Raw genomic sequence first — 12551 nt, forward strand, 5'->3', positions numbered from 1 at the left:
GAATAAACCAGTAGCTGACCACTGGGAGTGTCTCGTGTTGCTATAAGAAGGTCCTCCATTGTGCACGTGGCAGGGCTCAGACTGCATTGTAGTAAGTGGCCTGTGGTTTGCTCTTCTCCACACTCGAATGTCGTGGACTCCACTTTGTGGCCCCATTTCTTAAGGTTGGCACTGCATCTCATGGTGCTAGAGTGCAGTCTGTTCAGTGCCTCCCAAGTCGCCTAGTCTTCTGTGCTCTCAGGAGGAAGTCTATTATTCAGTCTCAGCCATGGCTTGAGGTTCTGGGTTTTAGCCTGCCACTTTTGGACTCTCGATTGCTGAGGTGTTCCTATGAGTATCTCTTTAGATCTCAGCAAACTATTTCTTGATTTATGGCATTGGCGTACTGGCTGATATCCAAAAGGGATGGGCTGAAGGTGTCACTGCCTTGATCCTTTCATTATTGGCTGTTACTTCCTGGCAGATGTCAGGTGGTGTAATACTGGCCAAACAGTATAATTTATCCAGTGGTGTGGGGCGTAGACATCTTGTGAAAGTGTGGCATGTCTCATTAAGAGCCACATCCACTGTTTTAATGTCGTGAGATGTATTCCACACTGGACATGCATACACAGCATCAGAGTAGCAAAGCTCAAGGGCAGATGTCTTTTCTGTATCTGGTTGTGATCCCCAGGTTGTGCCAGTCAGCTTTTGTATGATATTGTTTCTAGTGCCCACTTTTTGCTTATTAGTAAAGCAGTGCTTCTTGTAGATCAGAGCACGGTCCAGGGTAACTACCAAGTATTTTGGTGTGCTACAATGCTCCAGTGGGATTCCTTCCCAGGTAATCCTCAGAGCTCAAGATGCTTGTCTGTTCTTAAGGTGAAAAGCACACGTTTGTGTTTTAGATGGATTAGGAGTCAGCTGGTTTCCCCTGTAATAGACAGTAAGAGCACCTAAAGTTTCAGAGAGCTTCTGTTCAACCACTTCAAAGCTCCCTGCTTGGGCGGTGATGGCACAATCATCAGCATAGATGAAACTCTCTGTCCCTTCTGGCAGTGGCTGATCATTTGTGTAAATATTAAACATTGATTGAGCAAGCACACTCCCCTGAGGGAGGCCATTCTGTTTTCACCATCGGCTTCTCTGGCCATAGAATTCAACAACAAAAAACAACCCTGTTTTGTAGCAGATCAAAATACAAGTGCCTCACCAAACTACAGTGTCCGGGTTTTCATAGCATTGAGCCAAAGCCATTCAAACTGCATAAATTCTCCCCGGTGGGTGTCCCCCTCCTTGGATGTTCCAAGTGCATAGACAAGAATTCTGGAAGGTGAAATCTAAATTATCTGGAAGATCAAAGTCTGGGAACTACTAGTCTAGAGACACTTAGAGTGCATTCTACATTGTAGAATTAATGCAGTTTGACACTGTTTCAACTGCCATGGCTAAATGCTGTGGAAATCCTGGGAGTTGTAGTTTTACAAAGTTATTTGCTTTCTCTGCAAAGAGGGTGGGTGTCCCACCAAATTATACCTCCCAGGATTTCATAGCCCTGAGCCAAGGCAGTTAAAAGTGGGTCACAGAGTTTACAGAAAACCTACACACAGAGATAGATATGGATGCCTGCCATAAATGTGGGCGAAACGTCAGGAAAGAATGCTTCTGGAACATGGCCATACAGCCCGGAAAATGCACAACAACCCACTGCACCAAAGTGTTATAGACTACAATTTTGAGATTGCCTGGTGCAGTTCACACACACACACCCAAGTGACACCACTGTTGCTGTGTGCTTTCAAAGTTGTGACTCATAGAAACCTTATAGTGAACTTATCATGGTGCTTTCTTGGCATGATTTGTTCAGAGGAGGTTTGCTATTGCCTTTCTCTGAGGCTAAGAGAGTGTTACTGGTCAGTGGGTTTCCGTGGCTAAGCAGAGACCTGAACCCTGGCTTCAAGAGTCCTAAGCCAACACTTCAAGCATTGTGCCACCCTGCATCTGAAAGAATAGCATACTTATAGCACATCAGTGCCAAAGCAAGCCCCTGTGCAACAGTTTTCTGACATGCAAGGCACAGCTCACTTCCAAATATAACTGGTTAGAAATAAGCCCCAGGGCAATCACTTCCAGGGATACAAAACAAAACTCACTCCTTTCCAGAACACTGAAATATCTTAAATTCCTTTTATCAGAGATCACTGATTGGAGACAATACCCCTTCTTGTATCTCTGAATGACTCTCTCCCCCATCTCATTTCCTTTCCCATGGCCCAGAGAATTACCTGGATTTTGTGGGGAGGTAAAAGTAGGTTGGGAGCTATTGGCAGGAATGGCAGCATGTGGCTATACATTAAAGAATAGCAACAATCAGAAATTCACAGGGAAACATTTTGATCTCTCCACATATTCAGCAATGTATTCATTGGAAGCTGTACGTAAAATGAAAAGATTTTGTAGGAGACTTGAAAGATGAAGATACTCTACTAGATAATATTTATAGCTGACTTGATAATATTAGACTGGAATTTAGTAGGCAAAGGCTACCATTCTGCATATCTTTTAGAAAGAGTGTTCCTCATGCTGCCTGCAAAATGTAGTAGGTAAAGATAAAGGTTTTCCCCTGACATTAAGTCTAGCCGTGTCCAACTCTGGGGGTGGTGCTCATCTCCATTTCTAAGCCATTGTCCGTAGACATCTGCAAGATCATGTGGCTGGCATGACTGCATGGAGCGAAAAATGTAGTAGTTGTATCTTTATTCTTTGATACAGCTGTTCAAGTATACTCTATATAAGAAGAGAAGGATGCAGGAGAGTTAATAGATTATGTTTCCTGCATACTATCTGTTTGTCTGTCCCTCTGTCCCTAGGGTCTGGATGAGAAGCAATTCCACCACACCAGTTGAGAAGTCACTATTACCATGGCTGTCAGTCATTTCACCAGGAGCTGAGATGCAGGAAGCAGAATACTTTCCCCAGCCAGACAACAAATGAGACAGTAGTCTTCTGTGTCTCTCTCACACAAGCCACCTGGAGTGATAATTTATTCTTACGTTAATAAAAGAAGTTGACCAGCAACCTACATAACGAGGTGCACTTGGCCTTCCATGTACATCTGTGGATTCAACCCATGGCTTGGAAATATTTTAAAATGAATTCCAGAGGTTGATTTAGTCATTTTATAGAAGGGAGCTATTTTACTATGCCAATGTATATAATGGGACTTGAGCATCCAGTGATTTCTGTATCCACAGTGGGTTCTGGGTTAAACCCTTGTGCCGGCAGGATTGCTGACTGACAAACTGGAGTTTCGAATCCAGGGAGAGCAGGGTGAGCTCCCTCTGTCAGCTCCAGCTCCCCATACGGAGCCAGACAGAAGCCTCTCACAAGGATGGTAAAACATCAGAACATCCAGGCATCCCCTGGGCAAAGTCTTTGCAGTTGGCCAATTCTCTCACACCAGAAGCAACTTGCAGTTTCTCAAGTCACTCCTGACATTAAAAAAATTGGGTTCTGGAACCAATTTCCAGTTGATACCAAGGATGCACTACAGGATAAACTGTATAATACTTACAACACTCTACATCTACTGTCTATTATTATTATTCCACTTTTTTCTCTTGATCCAGACCAGGCCTGCACAACCTGCGGTCTCTAGGTGTTTGGGCCTCCAACTTGCAGAAGCTTTAGCCAGCAGTTCCAAAGGCCAGGAATTCTGGGAGCTGAAGTCCTGATCAAGATCCAGGCCCAGACCAGCTTTTCTCTCTTGATCGAGACCCACAGAGACAACAGATCCCTGTATTTAAATAATGCTGTATGTGCAAACACAACCTTCCTTCGTCATTAATGAAGGATAGGACTAAAGCCCAGTCCTACTGTTGTCAGGTCTCTTGTTGCCTTGGGGTTTGTAAGGTCCAACAAATAAAAACACAACCATTTACCTCACAACAGGAAAAGGCCAAACAATTTCATGTTTCAACATGTCTACAGAGCTCCCAAGTGCTTTGAAAGCTGAAGAACATGAAAGATGAGACAAATGGCTTTTGTTGGTAAAACAAAAGCAAACAAGGAGTGATTGTCCCTTCAAGGCTAGTCTGCTCTTGAAGGACTTTGATAATTACAAGATGTTGAATAGACAGCTATAGATGATGGCATAAGGTGTAGTGGAATGGGCAAGGAAGTGTCATAGGCCTTGAGCCCTGGGCATATCCTGCAAGAAGAGGTTATTGAGGCCAAGGATCCTACGTAGCTACTAGGCTTGTCCGATCGATGGAAAAAATGTTTCAATTCTCGTTTCTAAAGTAGGGGGTGCCGGCGCTTCGATATAGAAATTATTTCCGAGTTTTTCACCCAAAAATTTTGGATATTTCCGAAAATTCGTAATGATTCTTAATGTTTCTAAAATGGCGGACGCGCATGCGCAATCGCCAAAAAAAAAGGAAACCGGGGGGGACTTTTACAGGGCTCTCCCACCCCTCGTTTCTTGAGCTATCCTCATCAAATTTGGTACAGTGGGAGATCACACTTAACACTCTTTGCTCAACAAATTGCAGAACGTTTCCTGTCTCCTATGATTTTTGGTGAATTTTCATAACTTTTTATAATACACTATTTTTCAATATTTGAAGAAACCTGTTCCTGGTTTGAAAGTCTTATTTCTTGTTCAATTGGGTTCTTATCACTGTAAAAGTCCCTCTTCTACTTGTGTAGACTTTGGATTAGAAAAGCAGCACACGCCAAGCAATGCCTTGGCAGGAGTGCCACTGTCCTTTGGAAACTATAAATTGCCTTTGAACCTTTTGATCAATGGTGCCACTGGTTGACCTTGTGATTGCAAAAATGAAACTCTGGCTGAGGACTTTGGATTAGAAATGCAGCACACGCCAAGAAATGCCTTGACAGGATTGGCAATGTCCTTTGGAAACTATAAATTGCTGTGGACCCTCTATTGAATCAAATCAATGTCTGACTTTGTCATTGCAGAAATAAAACTCAGCCCAAGGCTTGGGAATAGAAATGGAGCGTGAGGGAAGCAATGCCTTGGCGGGTGCCCCACGTCCTTTGGAAACTATTTCTTCCAATGTACCCTTTTAGGTTTGAAAACAATGTGTATCTTTGTGATTGCTGCAACACTCAGCCCGGGGGCTTGGGATTACAAACGGAGCGGGAGGGAAGAAATGCACTTGCAAGAACGCAGACGTCCTTTGGAAACTATAATTTTCAAGTTCCCCCCCTTTCAGGATTGCAAAGAAGGGCTGATGTAGTGATTGCTAAATTCCAAAAAAAAAAAAAAAAAAGGCAGAGGTTTAGAAATGGAGCGCCAGGAAAGCAATGCCTTGGCGCCCACCCACGTCCTTTTGAAAATAAAAATTCCCTAAAGCCACAGCAAGGACTCTGCCACAAGCCCCAAGCCAATTTCCCCCCCCCCGAAAAAAAACACAATATCGAACCAGCAACAACAGACACTCAACCCCCTATAGCCAGAACAGTCACTTAGCCCTCTCTCCCCCAAGCAAGCAAGCAGTTTGATTCCCAGCGCGGCGCGAACCACCCTCTCTGCTCGGTATCCTAGCCCAGAATGGCTTGGCTCGGTTGGGGAGGGGATTTTTATACAGATCCTACACGTGGACGCGGAGGACGCTAGCCCCCACCTTTTTCAGCCATCGTGGAAGTCTCTGATTGGCCAGGGAGCGGTAGCCATTTTAGGCTGCGCTAGGCTCCCATTCAAGTTAGGTTGCAGAAACAAAAAAAATGTAAATTTTTTTAAAAAAAATAATATTAAAAAAAATGGGAGGAAAAAAATTTAACAAAACATTTAAGACACAATTAGAGAATGGGCCAACAATGGTTTGAATTACATTGCCAGTTGCGCCCAGGGAAAATGTTTCAATACTCGGTTCAAAAAGCGAGAACAATCCGAAATAATTACGAAACGAGAATCATAACGAAAATTTGGACAACCCTAGTAGCTACAACAGGTATCCAAAACAGTGATTTTAACTCAGACATATCTTATTATCTGAGGACCAAACTAGATCTGTTGTTAAATGCATCATTAGAAACAACGTTTAAGGGATCTTGCTGGCATCAATGAGAATTCCCCTGCACTGTCTCTCATTCAGGACATCTAGAAGAGAACCAAAGTAATTCCCACCTTTCCAAATAAAGATGCATAACACCCAAAACTGGTCAAAATGTATTGACACATGAAGAAGAAAATCCTCCAAGTGCCTCAACAAATACCAAAAGATTAAATTTAAGTTTGTTTCTCTTTTCTGAGATCCAACATCTGCCAGCTGAGATAGCCACTTCACCCTGCCCAAGATTGCAAATTGAATGGAAGGGGTCTACTCCTTTTTTCCAGGATCATGACTGGGAGAGGAATGATAAGCAAACCATTCACACTGCAGAATTATAGGAGTTAATGTCAAACCACTTTACTTCTGCAGTATGGATATAGCCCCAGTCTTACATGTCTATATACTGCAGTTCCAATGGAAACCTGAGCACTCATTTTGTTTTGTTTTGGTTTTTTTTAATGACTTCTAGTGAAACATTTAATATTACATCCTGCTGTCTGGACCAGGGTTGTCATCATGACACCAGAAATTTCCAAATTTCTGGGAGCTAATGTAAAATAGTCTGCACAAAGTGTTTTTTATTTGCTTGTAATTGCTCTGATGCTGTAGCCAACACATCTATAGCATGAGAGAAAGTATCTTTTAATTTAGGAAGGCTGACTCACCATGAATGTGCATACAGCTCTAAAATAGACACTTGCGGGGAAGTGTTTGTCATAGTTCTGACAAACAAATAATTGTGTGAAATGTGACACAACAGGCTATGTTCATTGTTAACCCAGCTTTAAAGCAAACTGTTTTGAATGCTTGCATAACTTAAGGATGTTTCCACACCTTAGCAAAGGTAAAGGTTTTCCCGTGACATTAAGTCTAGTTGTGACAGACTCTGCGGGTTGGTGCTCATCTCAATTTCTAAGCCAAAGAGCAGGCATCCATAGACATCTCCAAGGTCATGTGGCCGACATGACTACATGGAGCGCTGTTACTTTCCCACCAGAATGGTACCTATTGATCTACTCACATTTGCATGTTTTCAAACTGCTAGGTTGGTAGAAGCCCAGGCTAACAGCAGGAGCTCACCCCAATCCCCGGATTCGAACCGCCAACGTTTCAGTTAGTAAGGTCAGCAGCTCAGCGATTTAACCCGCTGTGCCACTGAAGCCTCCTTCCACACCTTACTACTATAGAAATTTGGTACTAGTAACAGTCACAGCTCCATCCAATGTAATCCCAGGATTTATAGTATAGTTCATGTGGTTGCCAGAAGTCAACAGATGACTTGAAGGCACACACACGCTTAGAATTCTCTGTTGGGTGTACTAGAGTGCTAAAGCAGAAAATTTTAACTACCCTACTCAACTACAGATCCCAGATTTCCTTTGGGGTCATGGCAGCTATCAAATTGCTATATTTCTGCACCACTGATACATTCATTTAGTATGGTAGATTATACTGGCCAGCATACATTTTGGTGCCTCATAGCTTAAGACCTGTTTTATGTATATCTGACCTGCTTATTCACAATTTCCCCCTATCAGCTCTAGTTTTTGAGATGCCACTTTGAGTCCCATCCATGGGAGAGAAGCAGGATAAAAGTAAATAAATAAATGAATAAATAAATAATGCCATATACGACTCATTACTCTGCTTGCCCATAAAAAATCTAAGAAACTAGAGCTGATGCAAATTATCCAATGCAATTTTCTGAATTGGCACTCCAAATAACCCCAGGAACAGGCCTAAAAACCAATTTTTGGTGGGCTGTATTATTTTCAGAATAGATTGCCTCACACAATTTACAGTATTTTAATTAGCAAGAAACTCATTTGACTTCCAAAAAAAGGAGCTCATTTACAAATGATCTGGGTTGCATTCTTAACATGAGCATCAATTCAGCTTCTGTTGGTAGGTCATTAAATAAATATTCAACATTTTTCAAGGATTTAAACAGGAAACAGAAAACAGGAAGTAGTTGTGCTGGTTGGGAAGAAATGTCCAAAATCCATGTTGGTAACAATTCTGTTATGCCAATGTAAAGTTCCATTGCCGTTATTGCTGTGAGGAAAAAACCACTTCATTGTAAAACAACTCACTATGTTACTCATTAATTTTCATTACTTTTCAAAGAAATCCTTAAGAGTGATAAGAGAATGGCATAAAACTTTTATAAAATGTCTGTAAATGCCTAAAACGGTCTTTCAAGATAGGGTTTTTAAAAGTACTTGGAAAACTGTTGCTAACTATACAACTTTGTCTGCATCTACACCAGTGGTTTCCAACTACACAGTTTGACAGAACTTGAGCTGCCATGGCTCAATGCTGTAAAATCCTGGAGTGTATAGTTTGGTGAAACACCAGCACACTTTTGCACAGAAGGCTAAAGTCCTTGTAAAACTACAACTCACATGATTTGATATAATTCAGCCACGACAGTTAAAATGGTATCCAACTAAGTTAAATCTACAGTGCAGATGTGCCCTTTGTTGCCTTTCACTATGTCACTTTTGAAATATGACTTGTTATTTACGAAGCCTTGGTACTGATAGGATTACAAATCTCCCAGTGGTTGCTGAGAAGAGAAACAAAAACAAAAATTCCATCCCCTCATTTTCTAACATTGAGGCAGACAATTGAAAGCTGATATACCTAGAGGTGTTTCCACACTTCACTATTACAGCCATTTGATACCACTAACAACCATAGCTCCATCTAATGCTGTGGTTCCCAACCAGAGGTCCGTGGACCACCAGTAGCCCCCTAAGAACTGAAATATGGTTTGCGGCCTCACCGCTACTACACCGTTGCAACAAGAGCAACTGGTCTCGCGAAACCTTCTTGTAGTGCTGAGGCGACAAGGATGTCGGGAGGGGAGAGGCTGACTACCCACAAAAGACACGACAACAAGCCTCCTGACTGCTGCTTCTCTTCCTCCTCTCTCTGAGCGGAGCCATTCCATGTGGAACCTGGAAGCGGGGGTGCCTTGGTGTCTTCATTTTTAGGCCTGTTCCTGGGGTTATTGGGCTGCTGATTCAGAAATTTGCATTGGATAGACTACATCAGCTCTAGATTATTAAATATGGTTTTCTGGGAGTGAGGAAATGGCGACTACTGGATGGTGTATGTTCTGTATCAGAAACTAGAGCTGATGTGGTCTATCCAATGCAATTTTCTGAATCAGCACCCCAGATAACCAAACCAAATCTAATGTTGACCAAAAACAGATTCGTAATCCTTTTGGTACTAATGTTGGAAAGTGGCCCTTGGTCAAAGTCGTCCCTGGCCAAGTGGTCCCTGGGAACCACTGATCTAATGGCATCCTGCCATTTATAGTGGGGTTCAAGGGGCTGCAAAAGTTGATAAGCAACTTGAAGGAAGGTAGGCAGATTTACTGATAGATCAGTGATTCTCAACCTGGGGTCCCCAGATGTTTTTGGCCTACAACTCCCAAAATCCTAGGCAGTTTACCAGCTGTTAGGATTCTAGGATTGAAGGCCAAAAACATCTGGGGACCCCAGGTTGAGAACAACTGTGATAGATGAATAGATGGGTAGACAGATACACACATGTGTGTACTTAGAATTTTCTATTGTAATTCAGGCTGGAGTTATGGCACAAAAATAGCAAAGTCATTCAAAAAAACATTTTTAGCCATTTGGATCTACAGAACAACCAGAAGAAAATGACTTTCCTGATACCTTCAAATCCACTGCATGATGTAGACTTCTCTCAACCCTCAAAAGAACCTTGTTAGCAGTCAACAAGTGGAGTGGGGAAGGTCTAGCCTCATAATACTACACTGTATAATTGATAGGACTTGAAGTCCTGTACTGCCTGGTGGCCTGCACTTTAGATTGTGTGGAAACATTTTAGAAAATACAGTAGAGTCTCACTTATCCAAGCCTCGCTTATCCAAGCTTCTGGATTATCCAAGCCATTTTTGTAGTCAATGTTTTCAATACATCGTGATATTTTGGTGCTAAATTCGTAAATACAGTAATTACAACATAACATTACTGCATATTGAACTACTTTTTCTGTCAAATTTGTTGTATAACATGATGTTTTGGTGCTTAATTTGTAAAATCATAGCCTAATTTGATGTTTAATAGGCTTTTCCTTAATGCCTCCTTATTATCCAACATATTCGCTTATCCAAGCTTCTGCCGGCCCGTTTAGCTTGGATAAGTGAGACTCTACTGTATATATCTTTGTAGGATGACAACTAGTTTAAAGAAGTGTAAACTTAATCAATCTGGAACTCCTTCAAGTACCTTAGTCTTGGTATAATACATATCATTATATCAAAGATGCATTTTTTACAAGAAAGGTGCATCAAGGTAGCAAATTAGATGTTTAGGTGTGAGAGAAACACAATTTATGTAAACATCAAAAGGTAACAAAACACCATAAATGCATGGCATTTGTTTAATTGAACCGAAAGAGGCAATCCTCACCTTTTGATCAAAGTTATACCTTCAATGTTGTGCAACATATTATGATGTTCAATAGAAAGTTATTAAGTTTTGTTTGTGGTGGAATAGCTGAAAGACATTCTGGTTGGACATGATATTCAATATTCACTGTAGTTTCTTAATATTCCTGCTGCTTGCCTAAGAACCTCATAAGAGGTAATCATCCATCTCCACAATATCTGCTGCCAAGGAGCAAGAAACTTGAGTTTAGCTTTGGTTTCATGTAGACCAGAAGGAATAAGGCTCTGCCTTGGTTTTTGGTTGTGATGACTCATTGGCCTTGTAGTCCTGTTCCTAGTACTATTGTGGCAGACGAAGAGGAAAACATGGGATTTTCTCCAGCAAGAGCCGGAGCCTCTTCACCTGCAGGATGTTGACGTTTGCCCTCAAGAATTCAGCCAAACAGGCCTTGGGCAGAACTCCCCCCCCCCCCCGTTTTCCCGGAGGGACAATTATACTAAAGATAGGGGAGTCAGGGAGGCTAATCGCAGAAGCCTGAGAATCGCTGCCAAACAAATGGCTGATTAGGTCTGCTTCCCTTGGGAAATTCTAAGGAGTCATGCATCTGGACAGAGTTGGGTTTCGCTTCTCGTTCTCTAGGGAAAGAGTTCTGTTGGCGGGAAAACGAGACCCAATATAGGTGTTTGTCGCAAGGGATACTTTGCGGAGTCAATTGATCAGCTTGAGGAGAGAGATTGTGTGTGGACTTCGTAATCCCAGTTCCTTGCTTTCCGGATCAAGCTTCAAGCCTTGCCCTGTCTCATGGTTTTGCCACGGACTTTGTTTCATGCTTCATGTTTGCCTCGTTTTAAGTCTCAGATCAAGTCAAGAATCAAGTTTATTTCCAGCCTTGTTGTCAAGCTTCATTGGACTTTAAAGACTCTGTTATTTCCCCACACTATTGCTTGGCAAAGTGTGTGTTTCGGTCAAGTGGATTAAAACTTTGAACTCTAATATCTTATATTGGACAATACTTTTCTGGACTAAATTTGACCTTATCTGAAAGGTCTGCTTCTGAACTATATCCTTCACTTGTTTTTATTGATTTTATATATTTCTTTAATAAAGATATTAGATAGAGACTGGCCTCTGTGTAAGGTTATTGGTGCTCTGCAGCCTGGGTTCTGACATTGGTGGAAGTGTCAGATCAGCACTTCTTCTTCCTCTCCTCTTCTTCCTCTTCCTCTTCTTCTGGTTTATTTTGCTCTAGAAAAATGCAAATATATGAGTGCATTTCAAGCTAACATGAAATTTATACTGAGACTGACATATCAAATTGTGTTCAGGTTTGGGACTGATTGTCAAATTCAGAGTTGGGTTGCTGTGAGTATTGAAATGATTATGACTAAGAGTCTGAAAGATGTACAATATGATCCCCGTATCTACAATACCACTGTAGTTTCATTTATCGACACCCAGTGTCTCTGCATTTTCTAGGTCCTTCAGCACAACTCTATGGTATTCTAGTTTTAGAGGTCCTTCATTTTAAAGGGGTTTGCTGTTATCTATGGTTCTGCGTATCCACATGAAGCCTGGGAACATGCCCCATGTAGATTTGGGGGTCATACCATACAATTTCATGGATTTTCACTCTCCCCATCACACAGTTCCTCCATTTATTTTTTCTGAACTAGTCTAGCCTGCCACCCAAGTTGGGAATAGACCTTTTCCCTAATAAAATTCATAACAGAAGTCAGACTTGAAAAAACTTGCACAGGAAGGCTGAGCAAAGGGCCGCATCAAGTGAAGGGAGGGCAGGGGAGTGGAACCCAAGACGTTTGCTAGTTTAACAACTGAAACAAATTCAAACTGTCCCAAAAACCTGATTATCCATAAAAGTTAATTATAAGTTAACACGAAAATGAAATTACCACCCTTATCAAAACCACTCCCATAAATGTTATTCTAGCATTCTCTACAAAAGGGTTACTTCAACATCCACAGCCAAGACGACTCCTGAACCTCTATTTAAAAATGTTATGCTCTCTCATTATGATATTAATGGCTAAAATTAGGGAAA

Source organism: Anolis carolinensis, chromosome 3, assembly GCF_035594765.1.
Source record: "Anolis carolinensis isolate JA03-04 chromosome 3, rAnoCar3.1.pri, whole genome shotgun sequence".
NCBI lineage: Eukaryota > Metazoa > Chordata > Lepidosauria > Squamata > Dactyloidae > Anolis > Anolis carolinensis.